General features: G+C 30.7%; 1 non-coding gene across 1 annotated transcript; it reads right to left on the bottom strand.

Moving 5' to 3' along the window:
* Positions 1 to 19,336: 19,336 nt before the first annotated feature.
* LOC128281178 (small nucleolar RNA R71) lies at positions 19,337 to 19,443 on the bottom strand. The gene has a single exon (XR_008271390.1). It is a non-coding gene; the product is annotated as a small nucleolar RNA R71 (small nucleolar RNA).
* Between the last annotated feature and the right edge of the window lie 3,207 nt (positions 19,444 to 22,650).

The raw sequence follows: 22,650 nt of genomic DNA, 5'->3' as shown, positions 1-22,650 counted from the left end.
TCTATTTAAAAAAATAAATCCTAATTTAATAAACCCTAATTTAATTTATTTTAAACATTAACTTAATTTATTTAAAATCCTAGAATCCTAATTTACTTAATTTGTTTAAAACCATAAACCCTAAGTCCTAAATTATTTAAAACCATTAACCCTAATTTAATTTTTTTATAAAATAATACTAAATCTGATTTATTTTTAAAACTACTAAAACTTTTGAAACCTAACCTATTTTAACAAAAACCTAAACCCTAAACCTAACTTATTTTTAACAAAATCCTAACCCTAAAAACCTTAAAAACTATAGGGATTAAACATGCAAATATCCCTAACATAAAAACACGGAGCAAATCGCTCCCTTGAGGAAGCTTTTTTGCCACGTTGGCAAAACACTTCCACGTAAGCACGTTTTTGGCTGACGTGGCAAAAAACACTTCCTCAAGTGAGCGATTTCCTAGCTTTTTCCCCTTAAAACGCTGCCACGTAGGCGCATTTTGTAAAAATCAGCCCTTTTTGGTAAATAATAGTGTAATCGAGCCATTTTCGTAAATATGCATGAACAAAAGCCTTTTTAAGTAATTTAGTCCTTTTACAGATCTATAATTTTTACAGTTAACATATGCAAGAATCATAGACACCTTGGTTATATGAAAATCATTTTAGATTTTTTCAAAATACTAACAATTCAAATTAAAATTTTCACTATTCTCAAAATTTAATAATTTCATTCAAGTTTTTTTTAACATAAATTTAATTTTATTCATATAAAATTTCATAATTTTATCTTAATCCTAACTTGTAATTCTCATTCTCAGCTCTATATATTTATATAGTTATAAAGTCGACTTAAATATTAGTTTAATTGGTATTACTGGTATTACAAGTTGTAATTTTATGTGAACTAAGGCAAGTAAATCCTCCATAGGTAGGAATCTCAATGTGTTCTTTTATCTTCTAAAGGAATACCTGACAAGTGATGAAGGGTTTTTTGTCATTATGAAACTATGGTTATAGTTTTGATCTCTATTATACTCATATTTTGTATTTTAATTTGACATAATTTATTCTTCTATTTTTATAATGACATAAATTAGTCCAAAATAATTAATATTCTTAATTGTTCTGTTTAAAATACTAATGAAATTTCCTTAAAATATATTTCTAACACACAAAAATTTGGGTACAATAAGTTAGAATAGATATTTTAAGAAAAAATTTGTCTTCACATTTAAACTACTAATGATATTATAAAAACATAGGAACCAAATTATATCAAATTAAAGTGTAGATACTAAATCCTAAATTAAACATAGTATAGGGACCATAACCATATTTGATCCAAAACAATCTATTGTCATTTGTTTTTATTATAAAAAGTTTAATGATTTAAAAAAATATTTTTAATTAAGGGTCCGTTTGTTTACATGTAAAAGGTTTTTTCAGAAAATATTTTCTTCATCCTGTGTTTGTTTCACATAAAACAAATTGGTCAACGGAAAATAACTTACAAGTTAATGTAAAATAAGCCATTTTTCTTATAAAACCACTTATCCTTTTGAAGAGTGTAAGTCAATTTCCAAAAAGAGCTCTCTATAGATAATTTTATTTTATATAAAATTAACTTAAATCAAGTTTAATATTATTATATTGATAATAAATTTTATTTTTAAATATTTAAAATTATTAAAATATTATATTTTTCAATATTATTAAACATACATATTTAATTATTTATATTTAGTCATTTAATAAATTATTAGTATAATAAATATAATTTATTATTTAATAAATTATTTAATATTTCAATTTTATTTTGATAATAAATTTTAAAAATAATATTATTCTCATATTGTTGAAAATATTCAGTATTAATTTTTAATAATAAATATTTATTACAATTATAAATATATTAATAATAAATGTTTTGTATTATAAATATTAAAATATGTCATAAGTCTATGTACACGTCACAAATTTATAATTTAGTCTTTGTACTTTTAATTTCAAGAATTTAGTCCTTTACTTTTCAAATTTGAAAATCAAGTCCAATTTTTAACATTGTTAAATTTTTTTTCAATTTTGTTGATGTTACATTTTAAATAAAATATTCACTTGGTAGTCATATAATTAAAAATGACGTTGTAATGAACCTGAATTTAGCATAATATTTTTCATATATGCAAAACAATGTAAAATATAAATTTATAGATAAAAATAAATTCAATTAAACAATGAAAAAATAAGAAAATCTCAAATGTATGTATATTTCATTGAAAACAACTTTTATGAAATATTTTTAAGAAATTTACCAAAAATAGAAAATATTTTACAGATTCATCCAAACATTAAAAATATTAGCTTTTCTAGAAAAGTAAATCATTTTTCGAAATCATTTTTCGAAAGTTATTTTCGTGAAACAAACGAAACATAAGTTTTTTATTAATAAAGAAACACGTTCAATGATTATAATTAGTTTGATAATTATATATTGAAAATTTAATAATTATCTAATAAATAAGGGTAAACTACATAATTGGTCATTAACTTTCATAAGTTTTTATTTTGGGCATCGAAAATAAATAAAAAAATGTAAATTGAGCATTGCCATTAACATATGTTTTCATTTTAGTTACTTAACTTTAATAAGTTCTCATTTTGATCATCCGTCGTTAATTCAATGTTATACGCTCATTTTAGTCACTCAAATTTAGTAAATTTTCATTTTGGTCATTCATTTTATCTTTTAAAAATTAATTAAATTTTTAAATTAAATTTAGTTTTTCTATAAAAATTAATTATTTTGAACCAAACTATTATTGTCAAGCATAAAAATTAGGTTGCTATATTGATACTACCTTTACTCTTAAAGTATTTCTTTTAAGTTTTAATCGTTTTATTTCCACTGATTTAAATATGAAAGAGCACTTAAATGTAGATGTTACAATGTACTTGTAGTATATATTATACATATTATTTTAACTTTCATTTATTTTTATCTTTTAACTTTTAAAAATACGTTGTTTGTCAAATCAAATTCATGACGTTTAGTAATTAATTAATTTTTAAAAATTTTAAAATATTTTTTATTTTCATACCTTTTAAATAATTTTTATAATTTTTAAAATTTAAAATTAATTAATTATTAACATGATATTTTGTGGCAATTCACGATATACCACAATTCCATTCATTTTAAGTTATTTGGTAAATATTACAAATTTACAAGTTAAAAAAGTAAAATTTGAATAAAAATTAGAATAATTTTTGTTTTGTCAAATTGAAGGATCAAATAATTTATTATACCTATATTATAAGTGTATTTGGTAAACCCAAAAACCCGAGGAAACCAGAGATCACATTGAACCCATCACTTGAGAGATAGCCGTGAAGGTTTAAGTTAATAAAAAGTAATTTTTAAAAGAAAGTTAATAAAAAGTAGTAATTACTTACGAAGATCAAACATGGCAAGGTGAGGATAATGACTCGGAAATCACCGAGACGATCAGTTGCAAGGTGGTGAATGAGAATGGCCAGAAATTGTTGTATGCCATCCATAGCTGCTGCATAGGCTATAACTCCCCCAATAGATAAGTTCTCCAGGGAGTCGATGATGTAGGATATCAGGAATGCTTTAAACGCGTTCTCTATGAATGATTTGCTGAATATCAAACCTATCATTATTAATTTCAGATTAACTCAAAAAGTAAATTGTCAATCATGAAGTGCTAATTCTAATTCCATGTTCCATAGTGATGCAACTATGGGTGCATTTGTGCTATTCTGCTCAATGGATTTTAATATTGTAATAGTAATTTAAATTCATTTTAAGGTTTAAACTTCGGTTATTAGAGTAGTTACAGGGGCTAATATATGATAAATGGGATATAGGAGGATATAGTTACCGCTGATGAATATGGCGGCCTTGGAGAACCGAATGTAAGAGGACGCCCATATCCATGAGCTGGATATACAGTGCTTAAAGTTGGCCATTTGTCACAGTGAAGACGATGATGTGATGTTGGGAATGGGAATTAATTTATGTATGGTTCAGCATTTCCTATCCTGGTAACAATTATAACATAGATAACCAAGTGTTGATAACTTTGCTTCACCCCAGAGAATGGAATTGTCCTTTACTTTTTGCGTCCTCTTCTTCCACTGCGCAGTTGACGTATTCCCCGTAATACACGATGAAATTATATCATTCATGAGTAATGATGGGAGAATAATAAGAAAATATATATTCACATGCCTCTTTTAATTTATATTAGTATGATTTCCTCCACGTTTTGCATCAAATTAATTATATTTTCGAGTTATATTATTAAGTAAAATTTTAAATATTAAAATATGTTTTAAGTTTATATTTTTTTTTGTAAATTTAAAATTTAGGATTTTTTTGGATGGACAGTGTGTTTATCTACTGTGTAATAGTCCAATTTTACCCGCGCTTTTAATAAAATTAAGTAGCCCAAGTTCCTATAAGCCAAAAAGGCCCAAGAACCTAAAACAATTCAAAAACCCTAGGGTTTCTAAATCTCCTTTGTGCTGTACTCCCTCCATGTGCGCCCTCAGCACGCACACCACCCAAGACTCGGCTCTGTCTGCGACCTTGCACCAAGATGACAAAACATGCCTTCGTTGACTCCTTCTATGACCTGCAAACGTAGCAAAGAAAGTAAAGCAGCAAAAAGCAGAGAAAGCAAATAGAAACAGAGCAGAAAGCAAACCAACAGTAGCAAATAAAAGCAAAAAAAAAAACTAATATTTTGTAATATTCATTGGCTATAAAGGCCATTCCAAAACCAATGTATGAAAGGAGGAATATATACAAAAAGGCAGAGAATTTGAAGTAAATACAAAGATCAAAAGGTGTTTTTGATATATTTTCTATTTTTTATACGGTTTTTTTTCACTTGCATTTAAAAAAAAAAGAAAAACAACAAAATATAAAAGGGGGGGAGAAGGGTCTCACCTGCCGTTCGTCACCGTCGAGGACGACCTCTGGCGCTCCAAAGACTCCTTTCACGGTTTCTTTTCTTTCTTGTTTTTAAGAAAAGGTGTAAATCTAGGTCGGGTTTCCTTTTTTTTTCTCTTTCTAAAAAAAGAACATATAAACGACGCCGTTTTGGCTGACCTGCGAGTTGACCTGACCCAGAGCTAGGATCCGCTTGTTTTTAAGCAGATGGGCTATTTGCACCTTTAATCCTTCTGATTTTTTATAGTTTTGCAATTAAAATATTTCTTATTTCTGATTTGACCCTATGATTTTTTTCGATTTCATTTTGGTCCATATTTAAAAGACGCCGTTTTGGAGGGCGAGGATTATTGCCCTTTGGTCCCTCCTTGTTATTCGCGCATTTAATGTGGTCCTTTTCCTTTTTATTTATTTCAGATTTACCCCGAACTTCTATTCTAAGTTCAATTTAGTCCCTTTTAATTATTTTTGCTATTTTATTATTAAAATTAATTAATTTGTTATTCCTATTATTATTAGTGTTATTATTACTATTATGATTTCTATTATTATTATTATTGCTATTATTATCGTTAGTATTATTATTATTACTATTATTATTATCATTATAGTATCATCATTATTATTGCTATTATTTTTATTATAATTATTATTTGTAAGTCATTTCATTCAATGTTTTTTATTCATATGTTTATTTGCTTATTTTCAATTTAAATTAAATTTTCACTAGAATTTTCTTTGTTATTTCATTTATTATTCCTTTATTATTTTATTTATTTATTTCATTTTTATATTGTTTTTGTTTTCATTATTATTTGTCTTATTATACATTTATTCATTTATGTCTTCATATACTTGCAAGTTTATGCTATTCGTTATTATTATTGTATTTATATTATCATCTTCGTTATTATTATTATTCTATTACGCATATCAATATCGTAATTCATTTTCATATTTTACCACAAAATCGCATTACATTTTGCTCAATACATTGAAAATTTTGTTTTTAAAATAAGCAATTTTTTTTTTGTATTTTGAGATTCGAGAAGTCGTTCCCTAATTTTTTAAATAATCTCGAATAGTACGAAAAGATCGTGTTCTAACTCACTGAAGATGATTTCTTTCTAAAACCGAGATAATCGAATGTCTTTCAAATAAATAAATTTTTCGGCATATATTCGCGATTTGGGAATTAAAGACATTGTGTCCTAACTTACGGGACATAATTCTTTTTCTCGATCAACGTGAAATATGTCATTTTCTAAAAATTTGTCTCAATTAAATAATATTTTTAAATCTCAATTCTCGACAGTAAGACATTAATTAATCAACTAGGTATAAATTTTGGGCGTTACGAGGGTGCTAATCCTTCCTCATACGTAACCGACTCCCGAACCTCTTTTTTCTGAATTTCATAGACCAAAATCATCGTTTTAATAAATCGAACTTCTTATTAAAATGATCAAATTGTGAGGTGATCCGATCACACCTCATAAAAAATGATTGGTGGCAACTCCCATTTTTCATTTTAAAAATCAAAGTCGGCCTCATTTTTTCAAAAAAATGGTTTCGACATACTGTTAGTGTAAAAATAGTGATGGCAACGAGATTAAATACTATAGCGTGAGACAAAAAGAAAGCTAAATGCACTGCACTAGATGTAAACGTTCATCCAAAGGAGCCCTTAGTCTATATATTTTTACTTTTAGGAATTATGTCTACTCACTTTCCAAATTTAAAAATTGAAATCCAGTTGTTAACACCATTAAAATTTTATTAAGTTTTTTAACGTGACATTTTAAAATTAAAAAAACACACACATATACTTGGTAGTCATATAATAAAAAAAATTACACTGTAATAGACTTAGATTTGATAAAAATTTTAACGATATTAATAATTTTTAAAAATTCTAACGGTGTTAACAATATTTAAAATTCACATAAACATTTTAACCAAAATAGTTAAAAATTAAAATATATTTATTAAATCTTAAATTTGAACATAATACAAGGACTAGGCTAAAATTTGAACATTGTTATATAATTTTTAAAAAATAACCAAAAGGTTGTGATACCTATAATAAAGGAATGCCTTTGGGTAATGAAAATTTTTTTGGCTCATATTTATATGCATTATGAATCAATATCAAATAATAAATCTAATAGTTGAATATGCAGTCTATATATATATATATGTAAAAATATAGATTGAGTAATATCAAATATTCAATTTTTTATTATACTATATATATTAGGGATAATCGTGTTAGGTATAAATTGTCATTCATTCATATTATGAATTTTGATTCTTTTATCATGTTTAAATTTGAGATTTAATCATTATACTTTTATTTGGTACAATTTGTATTAGGAATAGATTATCTTTTGTCTTTTTATGGTTTTGATTGCTTTACGATGTTTAAATTTGATATTTAATTACGTACTTGTTTAGGTAAATTCGGTATCTATTTTATTATAATGACATTAGCTAATCCAAATAATTAGTTCAAATTAATAATGATAAAATAGTTTTTATTGAAATAATGTTCTTAATAAATTACATTACCATTTTAATCTAAATAGTTCACAAAAGTAATTGTTTTGACTAGCTAATAATATTATGAAAATTGAGAGATCGAATTATGTCAAAATTAAAGTATAAAATTCAAATTCAAATTTCAACATATATAATATAGAGGTCAAAATTAAAATTTAACCATTATTTTATAAAGTAAAAAAAAAGAAGAAGAAGACAAAAGGTAAACAAAAGATAAAGAACAAAGTGTCAAGAAAGAACCTTTTTATCTATAGTACTATTTTTAGGCACCAATAAAATAATGCTACGTCATTAAATTTTAAAGATAACAAAGTATTATTATACACTCATCTATATCTAATATCTTCTCCAACTTAATTTAACTTTATTTAAATTACTTAAAATAATTTTAATCATTTTGTTTTTTCCATAAGTTAATATTTTTATTTTTTCAACCAATTTTTTAAAAAATAGTAATTTTTGTGTAATTTTTCATGTTATTGACACATAATTTTGGTTATTATTTTACCATGAACCTTGAACCTTAAATCTTAAATCATGAACCCCAAACCTCGAGGTTTAGGGTTTAGGTTCGAAATTTAAGATTTAAGGTTCAGGTTCGGGGTTCAAGATTTAAGTTTAGAGTTCAAGGTTACGAGTTTGGGGTTTGAGGTTTTGGTTTAGAGTTTAAGGGTTCGAGGTTACGAGTTCAATATTCAATTTTTGGATTTTGAGTTTAAGGTTTTGAGTTTAAGATTTGAGATTCTAGATTTAAGGTTCATGGTTTTAGATTTGGGGTTTAAGATAAAAAAATTACTAAAATTATGTGTTAATCACATGGAAAAAATTGTTGAAATGTTATTAAATAATTAGAAATGGACCATTAATAATGTGGTGGAAATGATTCATAAAATAATTTCTTTATGGGGGAGTGTATAATAATAATTTTATGTATTTAAAATTTGATGGTGTGGTAAAATTTTATTGGTGCCTAAAAATTAAAATTTTAGGATCATCCTAATGTAAATTATTTCTTTTATCTATAGTATAAGTAAAGGAGAAAATATTAAAATAAGATATAAAATATATCATAAAGAAAGTAAAAACATAATCCGAATTATCAGGCTGTCAAAATATAAATGATCAAAGTTGTGTGAATAGGGGTCGGTCGATATTGCGGTTGGGGTGCACCGCAGAAGTAATCCCAAACAGATTGCTTTTGCAGCCAAAAGCACTTTCAAGAAGGGGAAAGATAGTGAGGAGCTGCAGTTGCTTTTGTATTTGGCTTTTGATGTGAGAAAATACAATTCTACTCTTATTAATTCATTTTTATCTACCAGTACAAAGTGAAGTGGTGGAAGTTTATATTCAAGCTTTTAGTTACTGCCATTTTGAAATTTTTAGACTCTTTGTACCGAGTAGAATTATTTTCAATTATAGGTCAATTTCGGCCTTGGCCCAAATCAAAAATAAAACAAACACCAGATCAAAATAGATATGAAGTCCAAAAATTTAAACAGTCCATTACAAAATAATTTTATAAGCCCAAACCCTAAACTCAAATTAACCCTAGGCCTAAATTAAGCCTAGCCCAACAAACAAAACACTTTCAGCCAAGAAAAAAACCTTAGGTCTCCCCTTGACTAGCGCTGCATGTCAACAGCCACCTTGCGTGCCGCTCCTCCATGCACGCCCTCCTCCACGCCTCTGATGCTTCTCTGACACCTGCGAGAGAATTAAATGAAATAGCAGAGAGGAGCACGCAAGCATCAATAGCAAAACGATAAAAAAAATGGAAGTAAACAGCCTTGTATTCTGCTATAAATGCCACAATCTTCTCTTTGTATTTTTTTTTACGCACATCAGAAAATAAAAAACAAAAAACAAAAAATTTCAAAGGAGATTTTAATTTCTACTTTCGTTTTAAATTCTTCTTTGATTCTATTTCATTTTTTTTTCATTTTTTATATACACAAATAATAACTAAAAAACGGAAGGAGAGGCTCACCTAAATCTCCCGCGGTCGCGACGTCGGAGGGCCCTTCTCCGTCGCCGAAATTAGACCCAAAAGGGGGTCGAGAGCCACCTCCTTTCGACATCTTCGAACTTTGATAGCTTGGCTTTTAAAGGGGCTTCAAAGCGAGGCTAAAAAGCCTATTCTCCGCGATGCTAGCCACTGGCCACGGCGGTGGTAGGGCGAATGGACGGTGGCCCGATCGGCCAGACCTAGACTAAAGGAAGGGAGAGTTAGAGAGAGTTGAGTTTTTTTTAAGAGAATGGGTTAAAATGATGTTTTTTAAAAAAAAATTTTGGGCTTAAATAGTGCCTTGAAACGGCATTGTTTCAATTTACCCCCCCAAATGCCAAAACGACGTCTTTTTTGGGGGGGGGACCCGTGACCCGACTCGATTTGTGGGGGATCCGCGTGTTTTTAAGGCCCAAATGGGCTATTTGCTATTTTAATCCAGTAATAGCTGACTTTTAATGATGTCGGGAATAGTGGTTCGAGACCATTAAATTCAAAAAATAAGCTCGTAAATTTATTTATTTCATAATTATGAGCCAAATGTGATTTTTGAGAGATTTTTAAATTAGTAATTTGTGTTTTATAAAGATTTATTAAGTCAAGAAATTGAGAAAAATAGGTATCGAGATCTCGATTTTATAAATCGAGCCGTAAATATTTTTATAAATATTTATGGAGTATCAATAAGGTAGTATTTAAATTTCGTTAGGAAATTTTAACGTTTAGGTGGTTAATTAAATAAAAAGAACTAAACTGAAAAAGTTGTAAAAGTTGCTAAAAGGATTAAATAGATCAATTGTTAAATGAGGAAGGATCTAAAGTGAAAATAAGCTCATAGGAGATATTTTGGGCGACAATAGCTGAGAAAAATCAGGAAATGGGTGAATTAAGGGCAAAATTAGAAAATTGCCAAAATTAACTAAATAAAAATGAGACCAAATGAGAATATCTAGAATTCTCTTCAATTCTCTTCATTTTCATCAGCTGAAAAACAACCATGGAAGAGGGTTCAAGCTGGTTTCATACTCTAGCTTCATGTAAGTTTAATTCTTGCTTTCTCCTTGAAATTTCTATGTTTTTGGACTTTTACAATTGGGTCCAACTTACTATTTCATTAGTTTTGGATTTCATGGCTAATTTTTAAAGTTTTTATGGATGAGTGCTGGAAGCATATGATGAATAAACATAAAATTGAAGCTTAAATTTTGATATATGATAATTTTATCAAGTAAAATTGATGGAAATTGATTTTAGGACCAAATTGTGAAAATGTTTGGAATTAAAGTCTAGTGCTGAAATTATGATTTCCAAAGGTTGTAAAGTAGTTTAAAGTGATATAATAAAGTGTTAATTGAGAAAAATCAGCTCAATTGAGCAGCTAATTGAGTAGGGACGAAATTGTTATTTATTAAAAGCTTAAGGGAAAAATGGTAATAAACAGCTTGCACTAAAACAATTTTGGACAGCAGCAGCAGACTAATTTTGAAAAATCACCATAAATTGTAGAAATCGAATTAGAAGATTAAAAAATATGAAATTAAAGCTTATTGAGTCTAGTTTCTCATAGAAGAAAAGGTGTAAGCAATGGTTTTGTAAATCATGAGATATAATGAATTTTGTGAGACAAGAGCAGAATGAATTCGGGTTCCCCTGTCTTGATTTTGAAAAATCATAAAAAATTTAATAAAAATAATTATGGGCTTAAATTTATATGAATAGAATTCTGAATGAGTCTATTTTCAAGAGAAGCAAACGGAAACATCATTAGAATCCTGTATGAAGAGATAATTAATTTTTAGTGAAGAAGGGTCAGAACTGTCAGACAGCAGAATAGGGGTGACTTTAAAGAATAAACTGTACTTATTGGCTAAACCAAAAGTCTAAAAATTTTATGGTAGGAAGATATGTGAGTCTAGTTTCAGGGAAAATTAGCGGATCTTAATTTTGAGTGCATTAGCTCCAGATATAAATAATTTAGTGACTATGACACGGGTCAATAGCTTGAATATTCACATAAGTAATTAGTGAAAATTATGGATAAGGTTACTTACAAGTGTGTTATTTATACCAAGGATGTGGATGGAGAGGAGGAGGAGGAAAAATATATGAATGACTTGTGTATAAATTGATTACATGCCCGATTATAAACAATAAACGTTGAATTAGTAATGATATAATGTTTTATTTCATATGTTCATTATTAAATTGTAAATATTGAAAAAGTATAAAAATTGAACTAAATGTTCAAATTGAGTGGAATGCAGGGTTGAGTACTTTCTTTCAGTGGCTAAAACGAATTGACGGAAAAGACCATGGTTGGACCATGGGAACATGTGATATGTGATTTCCTTATAAGACCATAGCTGGGCTATGGCATCGGAGAGATGTGATTATGTGCTTCTGCATAAGACCATATTTGGGATATGACATCAGTGTGATATATGCTACTGTATAAGACCATATCGGGGGTATGGCATTAGTGAGATATGTGATTCGTGTAAGACCATAGCTGGGCTATGGCATCGATATGTGATATGTGATCAGTGTAAGACCATAGTTGGGTTATGGCATCGATATGTGATATGTGATCCGTGTAAGACCATAACTGGGCTATGGTATCGATATGTGATATGTGATTACGTGTAAGACCATAGCTGGGCTATGGCATCGATTTGTGAATATGTTTAAGACCATAGCTGGACTATGGCAACATTATGTGAAGATGTGTAAGACCATAGTTGAAATATGGCATCGAGAAAATGAAGTATTCAATTCCGTAAGATGTTCACTAATTTGACAAAGTTTGGTAAGTGTTACATGGAACTATGTGATATAAGGAAGTACGAGTTGATATGACATGAGTATAGAACTTGGTTGATGAATGAATTCATTTGTGATTATATAATTGTTCATCTTGAGTTTACTGTCCATATGTATTGGTATTTTAAATGATATAATGAATAAAGTTCCGACATGGAATAAACTGAACATGAGACAAATAATTATGAAATTGAACTCGATATTCATGAAAATGACGGTTATTGATATATGGAGACATGAGACATTGATATATGAATATGGAATATGTTTGATAAATGTGTGATAAACCGTAATTTATATATATTTTTACCCCATGCTTAATGCATTTCATGGATGATTTTCCATTAGAATTGGTGAATTCGATTCTCCTAATGCTTTAATTTCATGTTTTATACTTAGGAGAGCATAGGAGAGCGAAAGGAATGAGAAACGAGCCAAAAAACAGAGAAAATGGGCTAAAGTACGAAATCAACACGGCCTGGACCTCCTCACACGGGCAAATCACACGGCCGTGTCAATTTGGAAGGCTCGAGCACAGCCTGAAGTAATGGCACACGAGCGTGTCCCTGCCGAGCCCAAGTTGAGTCCAATTCGGAAAAGGCTAATTTTGAGGGCTTTTAGGCATTCCAAAGCCTATAAATACACCCTAGTGGAGGAAGAAAATGAGGACACAGAATAGGGAGTAAGGAATTACACCAAGGAAGCCGATTGATCCATCTCAGAAGCCAGATTCACCATCAAGACTGAAGATCTCTCCTCGATTCCCCCTTTAAGAGTTTTGGGTTTTCTTTATGATTTGTATTCTTTATTATTCTGAGATATTTTCTTATTTAGTTATGAACTAAAACCCCTAAATACCTAAGGGGAATGAAACCTAAGACGAATCTTGTTATTATTTTCTGAATTGTATGATAAATATTTAACTTGTTCTTAATTATGTGTTCTTAATTCTTGTTTTGATATCCCAGGATACTGATTCTGTAACACCCCTAACCCGTATCCGTCATTGAAACAGGGTTTCGAAGCATTACTAGAATTTGCAGATCACCTAAAAAAAATTCAATTAAATACTTATCGATTCAATATATCATATAAATAGATATATTACTATTCAATCAACAGCTTGGCACTTGTATAAGCATCAAACAACAACATAGTTAGTACACTAGTATATATTTCATATAAATTCAACATTGATATACTTATTTTCTCGACATGTCACACTTGAGTTTAATAATTGTCTTTACTTACACAATTTCCTTGTATCAACATATCAAAGATAATCATATATGTACATGTCCTGAAACATATCATGCTCTTACCGTTTTTTCATAAGTATATATCATTCATTTCATTATATCAATATTTCATGCTTTATCTTTTCCATATATTTTATGTATATTTATTCCGGTAATAGTTTATGTCAAACTTAACATAAATTATATTCCATGTACTTATACTTATTTCGTTTATCTATCTTCATAATTATTTCATACAACTATTTTGTACATATATTTCCATATGACCAGTTCTTGTAAACATTTCACACAACCATTTCATATAACCATTCGTCATCTGATACATATTACCTGAAAATCAATTGTTCAATAGATGTCATAGCGTCTCCCATCAACGGTTTTATTTATCTTTGACATGATGCCATAGTGTCACAACTATGATCTTACTTATTTTCTGTCACGTTGCCATGGTATCTTTCAACCATGATCTTGTTCATTTCATGTCATGTTGCCATGGTATCTTTCAACCATGGTCTTATTCATTTCCCGTCATGTTGCCATAGTATCTTTCAACCATGGTCTTACACATTTCATATCATGTTGCCATGGTATCTTTCAACCATGGTCTTACACATTTCATTTCAAAAAGCACACTCCCGTGAACCTCATCTTTACAGCGGGAATACCAGTCCAGGCTAAATCCCCTGTAATATAAACTCATAGAGTATTGGCGGGATTATCAGTGCAGGCTAAATCCCCTGCAACGACAATTACTCTAATGAGCTTGGATCTGAATTACCAGTCCAGACTAAATTCAGACCCTAATTCGGATTACCCGTCCGGGCTAAAACCATTTTACACGTATTCTTTGGGAGGGCTATATCCGGATAGGATCACCCGTCCGGGCTAGATTCTTTTTACACGTATTCTTCGGGAGGGCTATATCTGGATAGGATCACCCGTCCGGGCTAGATTCTTTTTACAGTCAATTCCTTTTCGTTCAATCGAGATTTCTTCCCCTTTTTATCAAATATATCAATGTTTCATCAATTTTCATACAAGGGATATTTAAATCATATTCACATCAATAACATACATTTCAAGTTTTTAAGAATATAATTCAAGTTATACGAACTTACCTCGCGAAATTGCAGAAATATCAAGATTTAGAGGCATTTTGGTAATTTACCATTTTCCTAATTTTCACCCGATCTTAAATTGACAATTTCATTCAATTTATTAATTTAGATAATAAAACAATTCATTCCCTTCAATTTCGTCATTTTTGGCATTTTTACAAAATTGCCCCCTAAAGTTTTACTTTTATTCAAATTAGTCCTTAAGCCTAAAACATGCAAATTAGCAATGCTAGCTGAATATTCATATATATTTTCCTCCTCCTCCTCTCCATTCCACATCCTTAATATATATAACACACTTGTAAGTAACATTATCTATAATTTTTATTATTTACTTTTATGAATATTCAAGCTGTCCATCTGTGTCATAGTCACTAAATTATTTATATCTGGAGCTATAGAACTCCAAATTAATATCCAATAATTTTCCCTAAAACTAGACTCATATATATTCTCACCATAAAATTTTTAGAATTTTTGGTTTATCCAATAAATACAGTTTATTCTTTAAATTTACCCTTGTTCTGTTGTCTGACAGTTCTGACCCTTCTTTACTAAAAATTAATTATCTCCTCGTACAAAATTTAAATGATGTTCTTGTTTGTTTCTATTTAAAATATACTAATTCAGGATTCTAAAATATAAATTTAAGCCCATAAATATTTTTATCCAATTTTTATGATTTTCCAAATTTAGAATAGAGGAACCCAAAATCTTTCTGACTTTGTCTCAAAACATTTATTATATCTCATGATTGACAATTCCATTGCTTGCATAATTTCTTCTATAAGAAACTAGACTCAATAATATTTAATTTCATATTTTATTCATCCTATAAATCGATTTCTAAAATTTTTTGTGATTTTTGAAAGTTAGACTACTGCTGCTGTCTAAAACTGTTTTAGTGCAAGATATTATTTACCATGTTTATAACACCCTTATTTTCTTTCTCTACACTATTTCTCATCACTTTCTCTTGTTTTCTCTTCAATAACATATCAAGAACATAGGACAATATGTAAGGAAACTCTACATTAACATTAATCCCATGCTTTTTCAATAATATCAAACTTAAAAATATATTGAAATCATGATGTTCTTATCTTGTTCTATTGATTTCAATCTTCATCTTGATTTTCTCTCTCCTTCAGCTTCTATTTCTTGAATCCAACTTGATATTCTAACTTCCCAAGTCTCCTTAACATTTTTCTCTCTTGATAGCTATGGAAATTCTTTTGATTTTTGGGTGAAAATGATGAATTTTGGGTAAAAGGATCAAATTGTAAAGAAAGCAAAACTTTCTTTCTTTCTCTCTTCCTCTCACGTTAGTGCAGGGGAAAGATGGATGAGAATTCCCTGTTTTGTCCCTTTATTCATAACTGCAGCACTGTGGATCCAGAATCTTCTTTTGGTAAATTTACTAAATTGATGAAAACGGCGACGTTTACCACGTGGCTCTCTAAGGAAATTAAAATTAGTTAAGCAACTATTATATTTAAATTTTATTTTTCTAGGGTGATATAAAATTATTTTTGTTGGGATATTGTTGATTTTAGGTAAGATTTTATTAATTTTAATTTTAAGGAAATTTTTTAACTGATACAACATAATTTAGAATAGTTAACCAAATATATATATATATATATATATAATATTATGCAATGGGAGTGTCATTTTCCATTTTCTTTTAAAATCTAATTGATCAATGCCAATGTGATTTCTATGTTTCCAAAATAACAAATTCAAACTTGAAAAATTGATCTTTTTGGTTCTCGAAGCATGAGGGGTAAAGAGATTGATCGAAAAAGATCTATTATTCTTATAATAAGATTGTGTGATTGGATCTGCAGATGTTTGGTAAAAGAAATCTTTTCTTTTGAGAATAATAAAAAATGGCAAGTGTTCAATTGAAACATGAAAACGTGACTAAATTTGTTCTAGTTACTCTTCGGGATAGAGTGGAAGAAGGGAGGAGATTCTCGAACGAGGAAAAGGACCCAATAACTTTGAAAGAATTGAACGATGAGTCATATGAGGTGAAAATATCATGTACAATCATGTAGAGTGGCAGTAAGGGTGAATTTTCAAGTTTAAGACTACGTACTTTCAAATTTTCATGTTCTAGTGACTTTACCAAAAATATCTTCATATATTTTAAATTGTTCAAATCTATTTTGGAGAGAACAAATTGATTGATCTATTATGTATAAAAAAATAAACAACTCTAGAACTTCTTGAGGAGATTTTATTGTTTTATTATCAATATGCTCATGAAATCGCTTATTTTTATGAATAACGCATTCTTCACAAAATTTAGGTTCTATTTTCATCTTAATAATTATTTCTTTAGCATAAGTCATAGCATTTCGAAATTCAGCTTCCTTATATTTTTCAAAAAATGAAGGAAGATATTTTAAATTTTTTTTATAGATATATCAATTCGCATATATTTTTATTGTAAATTTTTGCAAACCGAGCTCACGGTAAATAATATTTCATATCAAATAGTCATGCTCAACAAAAACTAAAAAATTTCAAGCTCTTGTGTTGCTAAACATTCAACTTTACTTTTGATTTTAGGATCATCGCTAGTTTCAACTAATTTCAATAAAACATCTTTTATTTGTGAAGCTTAAAATCTTATAACTTCGACACTTTAAATATGACTTTCCCAATATATTAGTGACAATAATTTAAGAGTTAGGCCCAGTAATAATAATAAAATAATAATAAAATATCTTATTAAAATATTAATAAAATATTAATAAAATAATATTTATCTAATTAAATAATTATAAAATATCAAAATATCTCTAGCATCATTATTACTGTCTAGATTTCTCTCTCTTCCAATTGACCATTTTGCCCTTTATTATCTTTTAAAATTCCATCATTGAGTCATCATTTAATTTGGTAAAATTGCAATTTAGTCCCTCATAGCTCTTCATCTATTCAATTTGGTCCTAATTCATCCATTTTACTTAGTTCTAGATCATTCCACCCTTAAAATATTTACACTATTGATCCTTTAACTTTTTCATATTTACACTTTAACCCCTCAAATTTTAAGTATTTACTCTTGTACAACAAAACTTTTCTCACTTTTACAATTTAGTCCTTTCTTGAATTAATATATCATAATATACTTCTCAATATTGACATAATTTAAAATTTCCCTTTTTGTCACTTTATTTTCTTATTTTATTATATCACGGATAATATTTTATTGTAAAAATTTTTGGGGTATTACAGATTCAGGATAAGCTCTTATTCAGAGGAGGAATAGACTATGTCTAAGAGTACATTTGTCATATTTAAGCGGAGTTGATTGCGCGCCTAGACATAGGGTGACAAGATTTTGCCACATTAGGGTGAAACCTAATAAGGGGATTCATAAATCGAGTTAATGCAACCCTAGAGTGTTAATTAGAGAAAAGTCTCAATTATTCAATCCAGGGATTAGACGTTATTAGTCTTGAATAGGGATAATAACATAACTTAGGGATCTCTACGGAACAAGTTAATTGAATAAATTGTCCGGTTCGGAGCCAGAATAACAAGTACAGTCTAGGTGGATTTTTCCTTAGGTATTGCCTTCTTTCAATCGATTTTCCCAAAAGCAATTCCTCAATTCTATTCTCTGTGAATTTTTAGTTTAGAAAATTAGTTAGTTAAAACAAAAACCTCTCTATTCTTAGGCTAGATAATAAAAAGACAGTCATTACTAGTAATTTTAGTTCCTTTGGGTTCGACAATCCGGTCTTGCTAAAACTATACTACTATTCGATAGGTACACTTGCCTACATCGCGATAATAGTTAGTTCAAGAACGAGTAATTATAAATATTTAAAATCTATCACGAAATCATGCGATCAAGTATTTGGCGCCGTTGCCGGGGAACTAAGATATTAGGAACACTCAATTTTTATTATTTTAGCCATTTATTTTCCTTGCAATTTAATTTTTTTATTATTATTACTTATCAATTTACTTTTTTCTTTCTCTTGGCAGGTTTTTATAGTTTATGACTAGAAGAAACCCGTCAGGACCATTACTTTTTGATGAAGAAATCGATCGTACAGTTCGCAAAAATCAAAGAGAAATAAGGTGAAGCTTACGATACACAGAGAACAAGCAAGAAGATGATACTCAACCCCCAACCGAAGAGATGGCTGAAAACCAAGGCAATCAGCTACCTCCTGCAATTGCGGTTAATCAAAATCTTGCTCCACGCACTATGTATGATTATGCTAAACCTTCTTTAACAGGAACTGAATCAAGCATAGTTAGACCTGCTGTAGCTGCAAATACTTTTGAATTAAAACCTAACACTATTCAAATAATACATCAATTTTTTCAGTTTGATGGTTTGCAGGATGAGGATCCTAACGCTCATTTAGCCAACTTCTTGGAACTATACGATACATTTAAAATTAATGGTGTTTCTAATGATGCCATTCGTCTTCGGCTATTCCCTTTTTCATTGAGAAACAAAGCTAAACAGTGGTTGAACTCGTTACCACGAGGGTTAATTACTACTTGGGAACAAATGACCGAAAAATTTTTACTAAAATATTTTTCGCCAGCTAAAAAGGCTAAATTACGTTATGATATCTCTTCTTTTGTGCAGATGGATTTAGAAACACTCTACGATGTATGGGAGAGATACAAGGATCTTTTGAGAAGGTGCCCTCACCATGGGTTACCGCTTTGGCTCCAAGTTCAAACATTCCATAATGGTTTGAATCTTTCGACTCGGTAAATGGTTGACGCAACTGCTGGCAAATAAAACACCTGAAGATGCTTATGATTTCATAGAAGAAATGTCATTGAATAACTATCAGTGGCAAGTCATGAGGACAAAGCCAACGAAAACAGCTGGCGTTTATAACGTCGATCCGGTCACCATGCTCTCTAATCAGTTAGAACTCTTGAATAAGAAAATTGATGGTTTTCTCAGTTCTTCACAAGTTCACCCAGTGATACAGTGCGAAGCAAGTGGAGGTGGAACAAGCCATTTAGAATACCAACCTTATAGCCACAACATGGATAACAAGCAATTAAATTACATGGGTAATAATCCTCGACCTCAAAACAATCCATATAGTAACACTTACAATGCAGGTTGGAGGAACTATCCCAATTTCTTGTGGGGCAGTCAAGGAAATCAAAGGCCACAACATCCTACGGGTTTTCAGCAACCACCCTACCAACAGGAAAAGAAGCCGAACCTTGAATGCTCTCAAAGTTTATATCGGTGTCAGAAACCAGTTTTCAGAACACCGAGACAGCACTTAAAAATCAACAAGCGTTAATCCAAGGGCTCGAAACTCAGATAGGCCACTAATCTCCGAACGATCATAAGGTAGTTTGCCAAGTAATACTGAACCCAACCCAAGTGAACAGATCAACGTGATAAATGTTCAACATAAAGACGGATTTGTGGAGCCTGAACCAGAACCGAGGCAAGAAACTGTGGTAAGCAAAGGTCAAGGTGAGGTAGCTCAAAATACAAACAAATCGGTGAATGTCAAATATAAACCTTGTTTGCCATACCCCAACGCAACAAGGAAAGACCGCTGAGATGAACAATTTGGTAAATTCCTTAAACTCTTAAAAAAACTACATATTAACTTACCGTTTATTGAAGCCCTATCGCAGATGCCAAACGCAATGAAATTTTTAAAAGAGCTTTTAGTAAATAAGCGGAAGTTAGACGAGGCGTCGCATGTGGAGCTAAATGCAGTGTGCTCAGATATTCTGAAAAATAAGCTACCGAACAAACTAAAAGATCCAGGGAGTTTTACAATTCCTTGCTTAATTGGTAGTTTAGATGTTAATAATGTATTAGCTGATTTAGGGGCTAGTATCAACGTCATGCCTTATAAAATGTTTAAACAATTAGGTCTCGGGAAACCCAAACAGACTAGGATGAGCATTCAATTAGCAGATAAAACGATAAAATTTCCTAAGGGTATTATTAAAGATGTGCTAGTAAAAATCGATAAATTTGTATTTCCCGTTGACTTCATTATTTTAGACATAGAGGAGGATAGCAACACTCCTTTAATTCTAGGAAGGCCCTTTTTAGCAATTGCTAAAACAATTATTGATGTTGGCACTGGTGAGCTCACGCTTCACGTAGGAGATGAAACAATCACCCTTCAAGCTCGCAATTCTGGCAACACATCAGAAATTGAAGGTGATCATCTAAACTCTTCTATTAAAACTGACCACATAATACAACTCACTTTGCAGGAGATAAGTCTGAAGGAAGTACATGAGCCATTCTCAAAAAATAGTAGAGGATCTAGTCATGAAGAACGAAGGTTGCAAATAGAGGAGCTAGATGAATAACGAACACATAAACTGAGAACACATGATAAATCGAAACTACGCCAGAACGAGCTCGATACCTCTCGAAATCAACTTAAGGTTGGAGATAAAGTCTTATTTAAAAATTTAGTCTTCAACATCTAACTTACTAACGGAGCTCTTGAATACAGGTTTTCCACAGAGACACGGCAAAGATATCCCTAAACATGGGCTATGATAAAACGCCACGGCCGTGCAACATGGCCTTGGTCGAGCCTGTCAAAACAACACGGGCGTGCGACACGCCCGTGTGGAAGACCCGTGGTTGAAATTGAGAAATAGCACGGGGGTGTCTAACACCCGTAGTCGAACCTGTAAAATTAACACGGGCGTAGGGCTTGCACACACGGGCGTGGGAGAAGCGAATGAAGCTAAACACGATCGTGCGACACAGTTATATGAACCCACACACCCGAGGTACACAGGCGTGGGATGAATTTCTGACGCGCCCAAATAGGAAAAATGCAAAATACACGGGCAAAAATTGAGGAACACGGGCGTGTGTCATGGCCGTGTGGCCCAAAATCTATAAATACCCTGCACTATTCACTTTCTTCCCTATTCAAAAACCCTAACCCTGGCCGCTGCAAGTTCACACGGCCTCCCTACCACGCCCGTGCGCCGCTTCCCACTTAATTTTTGACGCCCGATTTCTCTCCTTCTAGCATTTGTTTACTTTTCCCCCTTTAATTGCACTCATTTTTCATGTTAGTTATCACAGTACTATACATTTTTCATGATTATTTTCATCTCTCTATCACTTACATTTTACTCATAGCACAAGTTATTTTGTTTTCATGTTCAAATTCTTACTCTTTATGTGATTCCTTTACTTTATTTAATTAGTTAAGTGTAAATATTCATAGTTAGAACAATATACATACTCATGCCTTTAGTGTTAACACTTTTCATCTGTCACATATTGCATTCCATGAAATTCGTTGCTAATTTTTATGCCATACAATTGATTGCCTTGATTAACTTGTTAGTCTTAGTAGTTACTAAAATTATGATTGTTACTTTCAAATTATTTTCATTTTGCTTTGATAATTCCTCAAGAGGAATTAATTGTTTTGATTGTAGGTACCATGTCGTCTTCACGAGGAAAGAAAACCACCGTACTTGCTTCCAAAAAAAGGAAGGGAGCGTCATCTTTCACGGGTCCAACCACGAAAATTCGTCACCCTCTCCTATAGTTCCTCCGGGGGCCCAGGAAGAACTTTTCCAAAATCCTTTGGGCCCGACCTTTAATTGAAGGTAGCTGCATCGACTGGGCTGCCTTAGAACAAGTTCAATTGGCTGATGCAATTCGGGCCCTCCTAACCTCCGACCCTTGGGAGCTGTTCTTTAGGATTATCGAGCCAACATACCTTGATCTCACGATAGAACTATACTCAACGTTCCATCTTCAGACCGTAATGACGAACTACTATGATCCCGACACAGTCCAGTTTCGCCTAGGCAGGTTAGTCCGCCAGCTAAGCGTCCCAGAGTTCAGTGCTGCACTGGGCTTATATGAAGAAGAGTTCAAGGAGG

Source organism: Gossypium arboreum, chromosome 9, assembly GCF_025698485.1.
Source record: "Gossypium arboreum isolate Shixiya-1 chromosome 9, ASM2569848v2, whole genome shotgun sequence".
Classification (NCBI taxonomy): domain Eukaryota; kingdom Viridiplantae; phylum Streptophyta; class Magnoliopsida; order Malvales; family Malvaceae; genus Gossypium; species Gossypium arboreum.
This window is presented reverse-complemented; position numbering and strand designations above follow the sequence as displayed.